The sequence below is a fragment of the Bombus pyrosoma genome, linkage group LG4 (assembly GCF_014825855.1).
Source record: "Bombus pyrosoma isolate SC7728 linkage group LG4, ASM1482585v1, whole genome shotgun sequence".
NCBI lineage: Eukaryota > Metazoa > Arthropoda > Insecta > Hymenoptera > Apidae > Bombus > Bombus pyrosoma.
In genome coordinates this window covers 4,619,310-4,625,309 of record NC_057773.1, presented here as the reverse complement: position 1 = coordinate 4,625,309, position 6,000 = coordinate 4,619,310, and positions in this window count along the sequence as shown.

Genomic DNA, 6,000 nt, shown 5'->3' with positions numbered 1-6,000 from the left:
TACAAACCTGACAGAATCATCAGCAAATTTTATTTTTAATGAATTTCTTAACGAATGTTTGTTTTAACGATTTATTGTCATAACTTATAGTATCGTCCGTCTTTGTAAACATAATTAATGAAACTATCTGAGAGTCAAATATAACGGGGTTATCTGTCTCTAACAATTTTCTACAGACTGCACCCTATTCACTTCAACAAACTAAATTAATTAAACTATTAAACTAATAACTAATTAAATTATAATTAATAACGAGATATAACATTGCGTATGAGGGACACATATTTTACAAACACATAATATGTACTAATTTGCGTTTTATATTTTAAACTTTAAACGCCATTTTAAACTTGCGACAATTTCAAATTTTCAAGAAATCTTGCAACAACATTTCAAATCTCGCAGAAAAATCAATTTCGTTATCCTCCGTGAATGTTATCGACGCAGTCGAACGAATAAATAGTTTCCAACGTCTCCGTCATTGATGTCGGTGGCGCTATGCTGAATCGTACGCTTCTGAGGTCCGGGTACGCTGGGCTTTTCGAATCCATTAAATATTTCTCGTAGACTACGATTCTTTCGCTTTTTTAACGGCAGTGACGCGCATGTACCGAGGGGTAGCTACCCCCGCGCGGACAACACGGTTTCGACACGATAGAGGGAGAGAAAGGAGCAGGTCGGGAGATAGAAAACCGCAGTCGAGCTAGGGGGTGGTTCGATGGTCGCAACCCCAGATATCACAGCGCAGTTAGGCTCGTTTTCCATACTGATTCGAAGTTATCGACTGATTTTTTCACCGGGTGATCCATGAAGGTGGTTTTTCTATCTGATCAAATATCGGTGATTTACTTACTCTGGAATTAGAAAGTGTATATAATTGCACGTTAAGGATTGCTCATAGACAATGTTGTTGCTAGGTTATGATAAATCATATCGAGGTGATAATTGACGTGACTGTTTGCTGCTTGAATTTTAAGTGGATAATATTGGGTAGAAGTTCGTTTTGATCGATAATGGGAGATATTCATAGAAATAAATAGGATAGAGTATCGAAGTGAATTGTACACGCGATTTCAAGGATTAATAAGCTACCGGGTGGTGAAATTTGTGTTGTGTAAGCTGTTAGACATCGGTCGTGATATTTAACTCGGATAATTTTCATCTTTATTCACGTTGCACTGAAGTTAAAGCCTCGTGAAAGTTTGTGGGAAGTTTGTTAATTAAAGAGTTCAATTTTTATTCGAAGCAAATTGTTCAAGAATCGCGGAATATCTTTTTCATTTCCTAGGCGAGACAGGTAACATTATTTATGAGTATCTTTAACAGTGTGTCGTTAGTCGCTGAAAAATAATGCACGTATTCATGAAAAGCAATTTCTATTCTAATTTCAATTTGTTTTTCATATAACATCTCGTCGAGTTAATAGAATTAAACTCCTAACCTTATTCGACATTTCTAGCAGTTGATTGCTGTAACATCTTGAGAGATGTAAAATATAGAAATTTATTACTACACAAATACTGATAATATTGTATTGAAATTATAATTATAATATACTGTTAATATTTGTATAGTACAAAATTTTTATATGATAATACATTGCAATATTTTCCACTTAATAATCAACAGTATAATATATAGTATATATTACGTTACAGTTTACAATTATATTATTATAATTATAAAATCTTTTATATTATCTTTGTTAAATTTATAATTCACTAGTGTGACCGGATGTTATAAGGCAAGAAATTAAATCACACAATGCTCCAATAGTTCTGCGTCTATTGTAACGTTCAATATTATTATTATTTCGAGAAAAAGTTATTTAAATGAGGAAAAGTTATTAACACATAAAGATGCTTCAATGTCCGTCTACTTTCTTATACAGAAAGTTTGAAAATTTTCTTTTTATCTTGTTTCACGTCCCATGCATGTGTTCGTGGACTTAATTACTAGTTACTAGGCAGAGATACGATTTTGCCCATACGATGTTTGAAACTTCTTGAATTTTTATTTCCAGCTATTAGTTTTTTTACTGTATATTTTCGCCAACTTTTATGTAGGAATTTGCTTATAAACAGCTGCAGATAGTAACGATAGTCGTAAATTTATAATTTCCAGTTTACATATATTTATCTCATTTGTAATTATGCTTATCGATCTACATTCCCATACGTTTTATTCTTTCCTAACGTTCACTCACGACATAATATATCCATGCATATTCATCTCGTAGAACACTTATAGAACCGTAAATCTAATAACGTCTCCATACTGTTCGTCACAATTAAAGTAATCAATAAAATATAATTGTTAATTGCTCGAGCTAAAGCCCGTAAGAAAATAAATTGCTAACTGCATGTATCGCGAAATAATGTAATATTCTAGAAACTAAACACTAAATTGAAGAAATTCGCAGAAACTTTGATCGCTTTCGTTATGTTAATAAGTTGTACGTAAACTTCACAAACATAAAATATATCTTCTTGCTTTCAATCTTAGGAATTTGTTCATTTCCATTATTTAGCGTGAAAACGTTTGGCAATTGCCTTTAGCTTGAAAGACAAAACCAGTGCTTCGGTATTCTTTGCTAGCAAGAATATTGTTATTAAAAGCACTAAATACCATGCCTGATATTGACAAAAGCACAAACGTGGAAAGTTCTTCTATCCGCGAATCATGCGTTAGACTCTCGTTATTCACCGCTAACAAGAAATATTTTCCGAACTTTTTAACGGAACAACCTCGCGTAAAACAACGAATGCAGAGCTTGGATTAGCTACAACGTCACTTTATCAGCAAAAAGCTCCTCATCGGAGGCACGAAATTCGCAGTCATATGTCAGTGGAGCACAATCTCTGACACGTGAATCGCGTCTGCCGGAACTGTACACTTTCTAAAGCTTATACGAGACTCGCTGAATTTTATTTTCAACCTAAACCAGCCGTGTGTTCTCGCACGTAATGGCAGATATGTACGAGAGCTGAGTACCGTTTAACAGGTCGAATTGCCCGAGGGCAACTCGAAAGTCCAGCTGGTTCCGTTCGAAAACGGAACTTCGTCTCTGAACTTCGTGTTCCCTTTTTCATACTCTTCTAGATATCCTTTACCCTTATTTATGTGTTCTGCTTCTTCATCGACGACGAATTACACTGGATCATTGAACAGGTTCGATCAGATTCGATCGCTGGAGAAAGTTTCACTACTGATATTTCCTTTTTCGTTGCTAAGATAATTGGAGCAACCGTTGAGAACGTTTCGTTATGGTTCTCGATGGTTGTAATTTGTTCGCCAGCCTCTTGGTACTTGTTGCGTTTCGACGTGGACGCAGAAGATATTGAAGGAACTGCTGAAACTCCTTTTTTGGTTGTAGGTCAAGTTGATTTTAAGTGCGGTACAGGAAATCGTATGCTGTATGCTAAATGACTTCTAATCTTGATTAACGCGATGTTAATTTATCTTGGTTCGCAGAGTAATTTAATCTTCAAACACTAATACAACTTTATGATAATGATTATCGATGTTAGCGCTGTTTGGAACTTGAGACAGTAGTTAGGTTTGGTACTGAATGTGATTTAATTAATAAAATTAATTGCATTTACTGCTTTGGACGTGATTTATTTGCGGAAAAATAATTATTAGAGTTAGGATTATCCGGAATTTATGGCGATAGTCGGATTTCTAATAACGATTATTCGTTTCTTCGTAATCCTTTTAACTTGTTAGCTATAACTTTTAAGAAGTTGGGTATTTAGAAAAATCGATATTTCTATGCACTTTGTGATTATGCGTACTTATTCGCCATTCCTTTCTGTGTGTTAGATGTAGCTGTAGGTTAGTATCTCTTCATGATTATAGTATCTCTGAGTACTTCGTAATACTTACGATCGAAGATACCGTCAGCTTTTAGTGCTAATTAACTTCCATAAAAATATAAATTTGTATCCCTAATCTATCGATAACAATTCGTATTCGTAACATTTATAATTTAAATTTCAAACGAGATTTAGATTTAGATAGATTGGCTTCCGAATATTCTGTTATTCGTGTATTTAGGCCATTTTGATGTTAGGTCAAGGATACATTTTTTCCTCTAAATTCGAAATCACACTTTCTTCATTCATATTTATAATCACTTATTGACGAGAAGTCGCGTTTGTAGGAAAATAATGATAATTATTTGACTTTAATTAGAGACAAACGAAAGATAAAATACTATCGATAAGATACATTTATAGTTTGTTATATATATATATGAATGATAATTCTGATAATTATTCTATTAGTAATTCCAAAATTACATTTATATATTTCTAATTCTGATAATCATTCTATTAGTAATTCCAAAATCACATTTATATATTTATAATTCTGATAATTATTCTGTTAGTAATTCCGAAATTACATTTATATATTTATAATTCTGATAATTGTTCTATTAGTGATTCCGAAATTACATTTATATATTTATAAATCTGATAATCATTCTATTAGTAATTCCAAAATTACATTTATATATTTGTAATTCTGATAATTATTCTATTAGTGATTCCAAAATTACATTTATATATTTGTAATTCTGATAATCATTCTATTAGTAATTCCGAAATTACATTTATATATTTACAATTCTGATAATCATTCTGTTAGTAATTCCGAAATTACATTTATATATTTCTAATTCTGGTAATCATTCTATTAGTGATTCCAAAATTACATTTATATATTTCTAATTCTGGTAATCATTCTATTAGTGATTCCAAAATTACATTTATATATTTCTAATTCTGATAATTATTCTATTAGTTATTCCGAAATTACATTTATATATTTATAATTCTGATAATTATTCCGTTAGTAATTCTGAAATTACATTTATATATTTATAATTCTGATAATCATTCTATTAGTAATTCCAAAATTATATCTATATATTTATAATTTTGGAATTATTATCAAGGAACGTTTGCAAATAGTTTCCTCCTATCTCCAGCGAAAGATTTACATTTGTCTTTTCGTTGGCGAAAAATCAAGTGCGAGGATGAAGTCATCCCTTGTTCTGGTTCCTAATATTGTCTCTTAAACTAATTCACTTGTGTATCTTTTGGGTATGTACGTTTACGGATCAATATTTTTCTTTCGAGCCTAATATTGATAACGATCATGTAAATTGACTGTTACCGCGAAATCGATAAGAGCTTTTACGTGCGAAACAACACGATTATCATTCGAGACAATTTTCAATCTGCGACTAACAGTTTGCCATTAGAAGAATTTTAATAAATTCAATTTTACAAGTAATATTTTACAAATAATATTACGAAAAAGTAATGAAGCAATTAAATAGATTACAACTTACCGGTGTTTAGAGAGATATCTTTATTCGTGAGATAGCTAGCTGTTTCTTTCTTTAATAATTCAAGAATGAACTTGCATAAATGTAGTAACGAAGAATTAGCTGTGCTCGACCACTTCACAGAGCGATATTTTAACCGGAAACTGTGCTATTGGCTGATCGATGACTCAATGTTGGCCATTGCACTGGATGTTTATGCCCGACAAATGTTTGCAAGCGAACTTTTCATAGTGTTTCGTTATTTGGAACGCGCGCCAATAGTTTCGATGGGATAGATAACAATTTGTTTCCGTTGACCAAAACGACCGTGAAGAAATCAGAAATACTCGATGGTAATGACTTGATGCCACTTTGAAATGCGGCTGTACGGTCAGCGTCTTTCTTTATTTTGATTTAATGACTCTTTCTTTCGATTCGTTCTGTAACTGTACCTTTTCTCTTTTTCGCTTATGTCCCATTTGGTGTATTAATGTTCACGCGTTGTGCTAGTTGAGACCGAACTATTATCTTTCCTTTTATTATTACTATATGCTTTATTTATTATATGTTATTATACTTTATTTTATCCACTAACAATCAGTTGAAAGACAATTTTTATTGTATTCTCATGGAATAATATCTAACAACGTTAATAAACAAAT